Genomic DNA, 13,238 nt, shown 5'->3' with positions numbered 1-13,238 from the left:
CCATTTTTTTGGCAACTGTCTGGAATGAATTTGCTGTAGGTCTCTTCTAGAAATTAAGCTAGATCAGCCATTCCACAGGAATTGATGGAAAAATTGAGAGAAATATGGCAAGCAACAGAAGATGAATCAGTGAAGGTTCCAACCCAACCATGCAGCAAATCTGGAGAACGACAGTGGCCAAAAAATTGGAAGAAGCCAACCTATGTACCATTATCAAAGAAAAGAAATTTTGTACAGTTGTACAATATCCTTTTGTACAATACCACCTACCTTTTAGGAAAGATCAATTCAAAATTGTGCCACAGAACAACAGTTAATAGGGTAGCACTGAAGGCTTCAAAAAGGATACTCAGTTCTTCATGAAAGAAGGCCCTGGCTACTCCAGCATGAAAGACGGCTCCGGCCAGCATTTAAGGGGAGGCCCTGGCTAGCACAAAAAAGAAGGCTCTCAGAGCCCAAAAGAAGGCTGGCACAAAAGTAGGTAATGTAAAAGAAGGCCTCAGCTGGTAGTGATGGCAGCAGGACTGGGTCATGGGGACAGGTGGTGGTTGTAGGTAGGTGAGCAGCAGAGATAGGGGAGTTGAAATGGAGGCATTCTCTAATCTTATTCCAAGAATGGCTTGGATTCAGTGGGTCCCTACCTCTCCTCATAGGATTTGCTTAATGACAGCAACTAAGACTGCTGGAACTGCTTTCGCTAAGTAGAGTGGTCATGTGGCATTTCATTTAACATTTCACTTGCATAGCAGAGGAACTGCTGGTTCCAATAAAGGTCATGAAGTGAAAAGTAATCAGTTATTTTTAATGGACATTTGTTTTTAAAATGCTAACAACAGGGTAGTCATAAACTGTTGGCCAAAGCTTTAGGAATCTGGCTGTGGCTAACTGCTATAGCAGAGAATGCCAATCTGTTCAATTTGATGGGAATCCAAGACACGGATTTCCACAAAGATGCCAAGAAAGCACAAATTCTTCCCAACAAAAGGGACTAAGCTCGAGGCAAGCTTTCTGCAAGGGCTGATTCACCAAAGAAGAAGACTTTAAAAATATCTTGTAAACCAAGTGAGTCAGAAGAACATAATGTGCACACAATGTTGATGCCCATTAAACTAATATTTTGCCCATTTCATTGCAGTGGGTATACACTATGAAATCCTTGAGTAAACAGTTGGAATTTCAGCATTGCCTAAATGCCTCATGATATCTGGAAACCCAACCACTTCTCATCATTTAGGGTTTTTTAAAACAAAATATAACAAAACAAAAATTATATCCCTAAGAACAAGCAATGACTATAACATAAGATCTCAAACAGAGCTGTGTACACACAGACAAACGCAGGTAAAAACATTATCTATAGAATTATGTAATCCAAATTTTTGCCAAAAGTTGGGTAGAGAATGTAGTTTTATACATTCAAAAGTCAGGTAGGTAATTACTGTGTTTCCCTGAAAATAAGACCGGGTCTTATATTAATTTTTGCTCCAAAAGATGCATTAGGGCTTATTTTCTGTTTAGGTCTTATTTTGGGGAAAATATGGTACTAAATGCGCCCATCTGGCTGACAATCTTAACTGGGGCTTATTTTGGGGAGGTAGGGCTTATATTACGAGCATCCTGAAAAATCATGCTAGGATTTATTTTCCGGTTGGGTCTTATTTTCAGGGAAACAGGGTAATCACCATTTCATATTAGACAGCAAAGTCCATTTACAGTTCAGGTCATAGTTCAAAAACTCAATCCAGGATTGAAAAGCTCAAGAAAACTTGTCATAGCATCACCAAAAATCTGGATATCACTTCTAGTATTCCTGTGTAAAATAGTACAGATTTACTTTAACCAAGTCATGCTGGCCATGTTTTGATCCACTTCACCGAAAAACACCTCAGTGAAACTATTTGGGTGGTCTCAGACTGCTACAGTATAAGAGAAAATTCCTGTTAGTCTTCTCCGCAGGCCAGACCACAGTCTCTCCAGACTAGATGGATTTGGGGTTACTGAAACCATCCAGCATGGAAGGCTGCTGTGCACCAAGAGGTCTTTAGATTTAACTGTGGGACAGACCTTCCCACTTTAGTAGCTCCTTTGGCAAATGCTATGGTTATACTACTTGCCTCTGCCTGTCTGTTTGACTGGTGCTGGTCCAGCTGGTGCTTCATGTGGATTGGCACACACCACAGGATTGCCAAAGCAACCAGATATGGAAGATCTTCAGCACATACATGAGGAGGTAAGAATTGCTATGGCAACATTGGTGGAAACATTTTAAGATGTGTAAGTGCTCATAGAATGATATTATTGGTTTTCTATAAAGAATGTCTACTCACGAAAAAAACTAAAGTAGTAATGTATAAGAGCATAGCTCTGCCATTTTATTATATGGAATTGAGAGCTAGAAGTGTCAAGAGAAATATTAAAATAAACTAAATTGCAGAGCAAATGGAATGCATATGATAAAGGAATGCTACAATAAAAGAAGAGGAGATAGGGTCATGAATGAATGGGTGCTGAAGAAATGTGCATTGAGTACAACATTCATTGTCCAATATATAAAAACAGTACACTGGTGTAGTTTAGTCATATAGAAAGAATGAATAATGATCAAATCACAAAACAAATACATGATGGAAGGGTGAAAAATTCAAGAAGACAAGTCAAAAAAGTCATGGTTGGATGGAGGTGGTGAGATTCTGAAAAAGGGAAGGGTGGGAAATTTAAAGAACAAAATGCAACATATGAAGAGATGTATGATCATGGGAGAAGATGTGATGGATTGCGAAGGTACAAAGGTATGAAAAGAAACAGTGAATGGTTTTGGTATAAACTAGATTTAGCTGTGTTTTCTTTAATATCACATGTCTTTTATTTCCTTGGCTGGCTGTTTCTTATCACTTTTCTATACTCTGGCTTACAGGCTTACTCCAAAGGGGGAAGAGCTAGATGACATGCCTAAGCATAGCAAATACTTGGAAGCAATAATGACTCCAAGAGAATAATTGATTAACACTGCTACATCCACCTCTTAGCCTTTGATTTCTCTATCCAGCGACCCTTTGGAGGTCATTCGATTGATGGTTGAGAGGTGCTTTCTGAGCTTGGTTGTTTTCTTGCAGACATTTCAAACTAAGTAACTTCATCAGATTGGTGGTTGTTTCAAGGAAGTTCAGTCTGGGTCCAAAAAAATCTGGGCGTCACTGACATTGACTCAGTCTTGCTTTTCAGTTCAAATACCATGATATTCTATGATCTTCCCAGTTCCTCCTCAACTTCTAAGGATGTGATTATATTAATAAACCATCTCAAAATCTCCGTGGCCTACGTACAGTATTTGATATGGGGAATCTACTTAAAAATATACATACTTGGAAGTTATTCTGAAATTTCATCTCGATAATATTGCATTTTTTTGTAAATTGCCTGGCAAATATTCGTAATCAGCAAAGCAGATAATGATTATATTATAGTAAAAATATATTGATGTGATGTAATAAATATTTTCAATAAATAGTCGTTCACCTGTGCATTAATCTTTATACAGTTATCCTTACATTATCAACCCTTCAGATTGTGGTAGTATTAAAAAATAAAAAATTGTCATATAGCAAACTAAATATCAAAGTCTCGTGAAATTTAGCTTTAGGAGGTTTTTATTTTGCTTTGTATTGATATGCTTTGGGGTCTTTTTTGGGGAGGGAGGGGGAGGAGGAGGAGGTGTCTTTTCGAGCTACTACACACTTGATCTTGGCCAAAAGGCCAAGAACGACTAACATGTTTCTTCCAGGACTCACTTGATGCTCTCTATGAACTGTGCCAGTTGACCCATTAGTTCCCATTGGCAGCTGATTGTACATTTGCATCATGTAGGAATAAAATAACATGCAGAACTGTGTGTGGGCAAAGCCCTACCTGGGACAGTATTTATTGGACTGATCTGAGAAGGAGAAATGGTCCTGTGAAATGCTAGTTTAATCACATTTTTGGCTCATTATTTAGGGCCATTTGAAGCTTAAGCTACAAAACTATTTCGGTGATGTTTTTATAAGTAAGAGCATAAGATTAGAAAGCAAAGAAGGGTGGGGGGAGGAATCCTGGGGCAGTGTCTGTAAAGTGCCTTCCAGAACCATATTGTGCAAGCACATTTATTATTATTATTTTTCCATTCCAGATGTTTATAGGATTTCAGTTTTCAAAGTCATTCTTGTTGCAATTGCAAATGGAAACTGGGAATGTTTGCTATACTTTTCTAACAAGTGTTCCAGAACGATATTCTAATGGGGGATTAATTGAGCAATGGAAGGCTTAATTTCCAGCATCCCTCTTGGCTTGGCTGTATATTAATTTATTTAGAGTTTGCCCTTCTAGTACAAACATAAGATACGTCACATGTTTAAAATGTATAGTTCCATCAAAGCGACAACAGACAAACATTAACAAAAGAGGCAGGGATCCCAGTTAAATTCATTCCTTGCCACACACAACAAGAAGCCTGCCAAAATAACAACATTCAAAATCAGCAGGGGTGTCTGCAGGTGTAATGGACTATGTGGATGACCTTGGAGAAAGAAAGGAGGAGATGTTGCCTATTAAACAATCAGAGAAGAGAGGCAGGAATCCCCAGTGATTAATAGTCAGAGAAAGAAACTTAGGTCCCACAAGAATGGTTCAAGCAGCTAAAAGTCGCAGCAGGAAGTCTACATTTTCAGACTTGCAACTTTCTGTTAATGTAGCATCACAATAAGGTAGCATTAGTTCACCTGGTTGTGTTTTCTATCTGGTTTACTCGGGAGGTTGGCATCAGTCTTGCAAGTCTCCTACTCTCTTCCAAAGAGAAGAATTGCAAGAACAGCTTCCAATGCTCAAGGAACCCCACTGACCACTGAGCATCTGGCAGCCATGTTGTTACCACACCAACAGCAAGTAGATGTACAGCTGACCAACTGACAGAATGCCATGATACGCAGCAACTGGGACAAAATTTACCACAGCACAACAAACAGTGGCTCAATCAATGCTTCTGCATTCCTATGGGAGCTTGTCAGAAAAGGTTTTTGGGGGGGAGGAATCAGAATCAATTCCCCAGTTTTTTGCTCAGTGTGAGATGTTTATGACAGGCAGAATGGTGGAGTTTATCATCGATCCAACCAAACTTTTGGTTGGTACTTTTGGTACTGAGCTTGCTGAAGTTAGCAGCAGCCAAATGGGCAATACCATTCATTGAGGGCACGGATCCAATGCTGGACTATTATCAAAACTTCATGTATAAGACAATTTTCAAATTTGCCTGCAAGGATGGTTATATTTCAATGCCTGATGTAAGCCAGGCAGAGAGCTAACACAAGTCAATGCATAATTTACCTCAGAGGATTATCGTGAAAGAAGGAGATAGAGGAGACCCTATTTTGCAGCACTGAGATTGGAGAAGGGGGAGAGAAATTAAGAAGGAATTGAAAAACCAACATTCTAATTAGTAATTATTGGAAATAAATATTTAAAGAAAACATGATTCAGTAGAAAAATAAAATAGATTTTTTAAAAAATGTGTGTATGAGGTGTCCTTGGTGCTCTCTGAGCTTGCTTGTTTTCTTGCAGATGTTTCATTACCCAAACTAGGTAACATCATTAGACCAGCATGGATGATGTTACCTAGTTTGGGTAATGAAACATCTGCAAGAAAACAAGCAAGCTCAGAGAGCATCAAGGACCTTCATTTCAACCCTGCGCTACAAATATTCGCCTTTAAATTTGTGTGTGTGTGTGTGTGTGTGTGTGTGTGTGTGTGTGTGTGTGTTTCCACCTAGGAGTCCACACTGATATTCCTGTTCCTTCTGAGATTTTGTTATTTTGAAGACCCATTTTTAATTTAAAGACAGCAGAATAACCCACTTGTTATTTTGAAGATCCATTTTTAATTTAAAGACAACAGAATCTAGCAGAATAGCATAAGCAGAATTGGAATTCCAGTAAATGCAGCTGAGTATTACCACTTATGATTCCTATGTGAGCTTCATTAATAAAACCCAGCCATATATCAACTTGTTTTCCTATATTCGATATTTTCCTGTGCTCAGGTTGACAAACGAAAGCAAGAAAAGAGAGACTTCAATTCAGGCATGGGCCTGTTCGTTCTAACTCTTTCAATGCCCTTCAGATTTAAAATAACTACAATTATAAGCTTGGAACACAGAAGACAGAATTGTTCTTACCAAGAGATTTCATGCGTCATGCAAGGATGGCATTCAAACATGCCCTCCCTTTTCAACGTTTTCTTTTTGAAGTATTATTTTTCATTGTTAGCTACAATGTGCTCAAATCCCAGGAAGGGGGCAAAAAAAAAAAAAAAAAACATCCGTGGGAGGTGATGGAGTGGTGGCAATGCCACTTTCTGATTCCCCTGTCTTCCAACGGATGTTCAGAGGATTGCAATATTTTTTTTCTTAGATGCACAGCAGGAATGTTTATGATAATAACAATGATGTTTATTTTACGAGGATTATGCCGAAGTGAGTTTAATTGTATTAGTCGAAAACAGATCGATGCTGGGGCTGATGTAATATGTTTAGCATCAATATAAAGGTTGCTAAGTGTTAGGCTTTCAAATGGAATTAAGGAGGCAATAGGACAATGGAACATATGGAAATCATTTGGAGTTTTTATGTTTCTTGTCGAGCAAGAAGAATTAGAGAATTTTCTAGTTTCTGGAGGATCAGAGCTGCTCTGTGCAAACAGATGGGCCTCCTCCTCCTCCTCCTCCTCCTCACATCACTACCACCATCTCACCATTATTTTCTTCTCTTCTTCATCCTCCTTCTCCCTTGTCTACCTGAACCTGGATGTTCAGAGAGCCTAAAGAAGTCTGACAGCTGGCTGTAGCTTGCAATAATTCAGAACATGCTTTTTAATGGATTATAAAAATGGTGGGATATATACAGTCACATCTCAAGCATGACAGACTATATATAGGGTTGTGCCAAAAGGCTTTTGTGTTGAATTTATCAATCCACATTAGAAATGGCAGAATAATAGCGATGGCAAGGGCCTGGATTTTATCTGTGCTTTATAAGGATATCCTAATCATGAAGAGATGGGTTCTGGCGAAGATTTTGCTGTACAAAGACATGGAAGTTGAAATCCATATATTTGGCTATGACGACATGATGCTGACAAGGCCCTGATTTCACTTCACCCCTACATTTGGGTCCATAATCTTCTGAGGACTAAACTAGATGAAAAATGTGAAAGAGTAAGCTTGCTTTGATATGAGAAGCTCCAAAATGTTCTTTTAGCACTGAAAGGACAATTTAACTCTTCCCTGTCATGAAAACAACACACATGGACCCTTAGCTATTTTCTGTAGCTCCTGAAAGAAAAGGTTTTAAATACTGTAGTGCCGCTGTTTTGAAAATGTCTGTGTTGGTTGACCTATTCTCCAAATCACTTAAGGGCAGGACAAAAAAATAAAGGGTGGAAGATCATTAAAGAGAGATCAAACCTAGACCTAAAGAAAAAAATTCCTGACAATGAGAATAATTAACCAGTGGAATGGCTTGCTTTCAGAAGCTGTGGGTGCACCATCACAGGAGGTTTTCAAGTAGAGACTGGACAACCATTTGTCTGAAATGGTATAGGTGAGGGGTCTCAGAAGACTTGGAATGAGTCTTCGGAGAGGGGCGGCATATAAATTGAATTAATTAAATTAAATTAAATTAGGTCTCCTGCTCAAGCACAGGGTTGGACTAGAAGGTCTCCAAGGTCCCTGCCAACCATGTTATTCTATGTTCTATGGTCTAAGTTCTTCCAAAATCTGCAGTTTTGATTGGATTTATTGATGGGAGGGTTAAGAAGTCTGCCTTAAATAACTATAAAAATTATTTCTCCTCTCCAACTCTTTTAATTTTTCTCAGCTGGTAAATTTGAAATTATCCTGTTTGTGCCCTATGTGAAAAAAAGATATAGACATATGGTTTAATATTTATTTGAAGAATTTGAGAAGATAAATATGATTTGCATTTCACTCCAACATTGATATAAATCTTCCTTTTTTAATTCCTTCATGCTATTTGCATGAATTCATGAAACTCAAAATAAGTACCTATACAAGGTACCCTGTTTCCCCAAAAATAAGACCTATCCTGAAAATAAGCCCTAAGATGTTTTTATACATGCGCCTGATAGAAGCCATACCCCCAAAATAAGCCCAACTTAAGCGCCTATGCAGCCGGCTGCCCAAGAAGTGGACTGGCGGCCACATGGGTTTCTGATGGATGGGGCTGCTGGAGCTGCCACTGTGAGGCAAGGCAGGTGTTGGGGCATGGGTTCTGAGGGAAGCCAGTGCAGAGCACGTGGGGTAGCTCTACCCTCCCACCTTGGGGCGGCAGCATTGGTGCGCCACGTGGCCTACTGCCCTGCTGCAAGCAAGTAGAAGAAGTGGGCCATACATGGGAAAAAATAAGACATCCCCCAAAAATAAGCCTTAGTGCTTATTTCAGAGCCCAAAAGAAAATAAGATTGGGTCTAATTTTCAGAGAAACACAGGTACTTACATGCCTCAAGATTTTTACTGTCTAAGTTACAAATTACTATTGAGGAACATGAATATAAGTTTATGGGAATTTATTCTGGTTGAAATAAAGCACTTCAGAATTCAGCCATATTTTTTTTGTCCAACCTGAAAGCTATTAAGTGAGTTGAGTGAAATTGTGGAAGTATTTTTGTATCCAGGTATCAGTTTCAATACTCCACTTAATATCAGAAGACGCAGATATGGAAAATATTAGGTCATCTGACTAACCCTTTTTTTGTTACCAATGAAAAGGTTCCCTGGTAGTATTAAAATAGCTGGTAAATTTATTTTGTGATAAATTGGACCTTTCACAAAATGAGTGCTTTGGAGCAATTTTGTTTGAAATATAACTGTTTTAAAAAACCTCTCTGGAATTTAAAACAGAATTTGGTTAACCTATGAGTATTTCTTGGTCTTGGAGTTTTTTCAACTTATGCTCTTAATTGGGCTGATCTGTCCTGATGCCCCTGCTGCTTGCGGTTAGAGGCTTAGAAGTTGAGGTTCCTAGATTGATATTCTACGGTATTTTTAAAAGTAATTGACTACAAAGATGAGAAGGTCAAACTATTTTCCAAAGCACCAAAAGGCAAGACAAGAAACAATGGCTGGAAACTAATTGAAGAGAGAAGCAACTTAGAACGAAGACATTTCCTAACAGTGAGATCAATCAACCAATGGAATAGCTTGCCTTCACGAATTGTGAGTGCTCCATCACTGGAAGCTTTCAAAAAGAGACTGGACGACCATTTTTCTGAAATGGTATAGGGCAGTGATAGTTAACCTTTTCGCCATTGTGTGCCAAAAGTGGGGGGAGTGCAGGGAGGGTTGCACGTATGTGTGCCCACACCTATAATTCAATGCCCCCATGCCCCGCCCCTTGTGCATATGTTTGTGACACACACACACCTGTGCTTCCCCCAATTTTGGCACATGATGGCAAAAAGGTTACCAATGGGTCCGGTAGGCCTGTTTTTCACCCTCCCCAGGCTCCAGAGGCTTTTTTGGAGCCTGGTTAGGGCAAAAAACAGCTTCCCCACCCCACTGGAGGCCCTAGGGAGGCCAGAAACAGCCAATTTCCTGACTTCCGGTGGGCCCGGAAGGCCCAAAAATCAGCTGGCTGGCGCGTGCATGCATGTTGGAGCTGACCTAGGGCAACACTCACGTGCCCACAGATATAGCTCCACATGCCACGTGTATAGGGTTTCCTGCTCAAACCAGGGGTTGGTCTAGACTCTAGAAGACCTCCAAGGTCCCTTCCAACTCTATTATTCTATGTTATTCTATGTTGTATGATGTTAGGCAAACTTTACAAGATCAGATTTGAAGTATTTTTTATGTAGCAGTGGGAGGTCACCACGAAAAAATGCAAAATTCTTTGACCCTTGGAAAAATTTATTTTGACCTTTAAAATGTGGATTAGACAACAAAAAATATCTGTCATGTGTATACAACACCTGATAGAGTGTTTAATAAAGGGTGGATGCAATTGCCTGCTATTAGAGGTGTAATTCAGAAGTTGGAACATTTTATTCACATGAATTTGGACTCATCTTGCTATTGTCATATTTTGGGCTGAAACCCACAAGATTCTTAACATGAGTTAGGTCAATTAATGCTGATTAAGGATACACATGCTCTTGGTTATATCCCCAACATTTGGAATCTATCAAGACATCAAAGTTTTGCATATTTTTTTTTTGTTCAGGGAAGACAGCCAAAAAGATTATATACAACATTGGAAAGACAACTCTACACCTGATTTGCAGAAATGAATTGCTGACACGTGTGATCTGTCAGCATTTGAATTAAGGCATTTGGTTGATTTCAGCGAAAAGGCAACTAAAGACTTTTCCTCATTCAGGTTAATATTTTACTTCTTCTTTTTTTAAAAAAAATGAAATAGGTTTCCAGGCCCACACTGTAGCATTTTAGAAAAAAACCCCACATTTTTCAACTATTGTACATGAATGGTTATATGAAGGAAAGTTATAAAAAGAAGAGAGAGATTGTTTCTTTCTTGGACTGAAGAAAACTATGTTCAGTTTAGGCTCCATGCGATGTTGTGTGATTATTTTCTGATGGCACACAATCCAATATACTTCTGTCAAGCTGTTCCAACTGTTCCTTTTTCCTTATGGCTTTTCTGCTACGATGTCTAAAAAGCACTCCAGCAAACAATTCCCAGCTGCCAATTTTGATCCCTTCTGGCTGTGCTTTCCCATGTAACCAGGCTAGGATCACAAGAATACATTGTGAAAAAAGGCAAGAAAGCCAGAGAAAGAACAGCATGATTTCCATCATTGCTGAAAATCACAATAATGAAGATTCTCTCTCACACACACAATATGCAATATATATATATATACATACATACAGAGAAAGGAACTCAAAGAAATGTACTCTGTGCTTAATATTAGCCACAGAGTGTTTTTTAGTAGAGGTTTGCACTGTCTTCTTTACATAATTGTATAGATGGACAATGGCCATTGACTTGGTTAGCAACAGCAATGGCACTTAGAGTTATATACCACTTCACAGTGCTTTACACTCCTCTCTAAGCAGTTTACAGAGTCAGCATATTGCCCCCAACAATCTGGCTCCTCATTTTATTAACTTCAGAAGGATGGAAGGCTGAGTCAACCTTGAACCGGTCAGGATTGAACTGCTGGCTGTCAATAGAATTAGCCTGCAATTCTGCATTCTAACCACTGTGCCACCACAACTCTACTAGTTCACACATTACTCACAGCTATACTGTGGGCCTTCTCTGTGGCTTCCCCAGCTCTCTGGAACCAGTTACCTCCTGAGTTCCGAACCATACCCACCCTATTGGCCTTCCGAAAAGCAGTGAAGACCTGGCTTTTCCAGCAGGCCTGGGACTGTTGATCTCGCTGTTGCGATCTAGCGAGATCCAGCCATGAATGGTGTGAATGGGTTTTAATTGTTTTTAATGTTTTAATTTTTAATGTTTTTATATATGGTTTTTAAATGCATTGTAAGCTGCCTTGAGTCTTCGGAGAAAGGCTGCATACAAGTTGAACAAATAAATAAATAATACTGCATCCAGATTTGGTCACCACATATAAAAAAGATGTTGAGACTCTGAAAAAAATGCAGAGAAGAGCAACAAAGATGATTAGGGGGCTGGAAGCTTAAACTTATGAAGAACGGTAACAGGAATTGGGTATGTCTAGTCTAGTGAAAAGAAGGACTAGGAGTGACATATAGCAGTGTTCCAATTTTTGAGGAGCTGCCTCAAATAGGGGTCAACCTATTTTCCAAAGCACTAGAAGGCAAGAGAAGAAACAATGGATAGAAAATAATAAAGGAGAAAAGCAACCTAGAACTAAGGAGAAATTTCCTAACAGCAAGAACAATTAACGAGGGGAACAGCTTGCCTTCAGAAATTGTGGGTTGCCAAGCAGTCAAATTATGATCACAGGATCATGGGGATACCGCAACGCTTGTAAGTGGGAGAAATGGTCATAAGTCATTTTTTTCCAATGCCATTGTAATTTTGAACAGTCACTAAATGAATGATTGTAAGTTGAGGACTATCTGTATAAGGTAGCTTGCCATGCCAGTGATGGTGAAGGTTTGTCCTTGATAGTTCCTTGAGTAGGTTATTGTTTTCTGCTTGATTGTTTGTCTGGAATAAATCTACTTATCAGGGTGTTGGCTGCTTGAGGGAATGGGTTCTGGTCTTTTTGTTTCCTTTTTAGCTTTTTGTTTAACTGATGATGTTACCTACTTGGCAGTGGTGAAATTCAAATTTTTTTACTACCGGTTCTGTAGACGTGGCTTGATGGCCGTGGCAGGGGAAGGATACTGCAAAATCTCCATTCCCACCCCACTCCTGGAGGAAGGATATTGCAAAATCTCCATTCCCACCCCACTCTGGGGCCAGCCAGAGGTGTTATTTGCCAGTTCTCCAAACTGCTCAAAATTTCCACTACCGGTTTTCCAGAACCTGTCAGAACCTGCTGGATTTCACCCCTGCTACTTGGGTAATGAAATATCTGCAAGCCACCAAGCTTAGAGAGCACCAAGGATTTCTATAGGATTTGAAATCTAACATATCTACAGCATGGCAGATTGGAAAAGATAAGATTTTATAATAACAATAAAGAGAGCACAGGGGCTGGACATGTATATGGCTTAGTGACATGTGTGAAGCCAGACATTGTTGCTTAGCATTATTTCTGAACTTGGTTGATGTGGTTTATTCAGCAAATCATAATCTAAACATGCAAAATGACCATAGTGTTGACTGTCAGGAAATGGGACAGAAGACTTTATTCAGTTGAAGTACACTTCTAAAATTCAGGCTTCTTAGAATTGGTGTCAATTTGATGAGTCTCCATAGTCCAGATTACAGGAGAGATGTGATCTGAGACCATGGCTCAAATCCATCTACTCTTCTTCAACATTTGAACTAACAAATCAAAGTAGGTAGACCTAATTTGGTTAGCCTTTTTGCTTCAGCAAAAAGCTTTTCTGCACACGTGTGTGCATAAGTATTCATGCTCAGAAGGTCATGACAACCTCCAGATTGAAGCCTTCAGATCAAAGCTGGATGATTTTGATTTGGCAATCTGCTTCAAAAGCTGGTTTGATCAAAGCTCTGCACAACTCTAGTCCAATATATAGTTCAGATTTAAAGAATATGACAAGTTTC

The sequence above is a fragment of the Pituophis catenifer genome, unplaced genomic scaffold (assembly GCF_029215685.1).
Source record: "Pituophis catenifer annectens isolate HBS135680 unplaced genomic scaffold, rPitCat1.0.hap2 SCAF_2, whole genome shotgun sequence".
Classification (NCBI taxonomy): Eukaryota; Metazoa; Chordata; class Lepidosauria; order Squamata; family Colubridae; genus Pituophis; species Pituophis catenifer.
The sequence above is the reverse complement of the archived record's forward strand: the minus strand, read 5'-3'. Positions refer to the sequence as shown.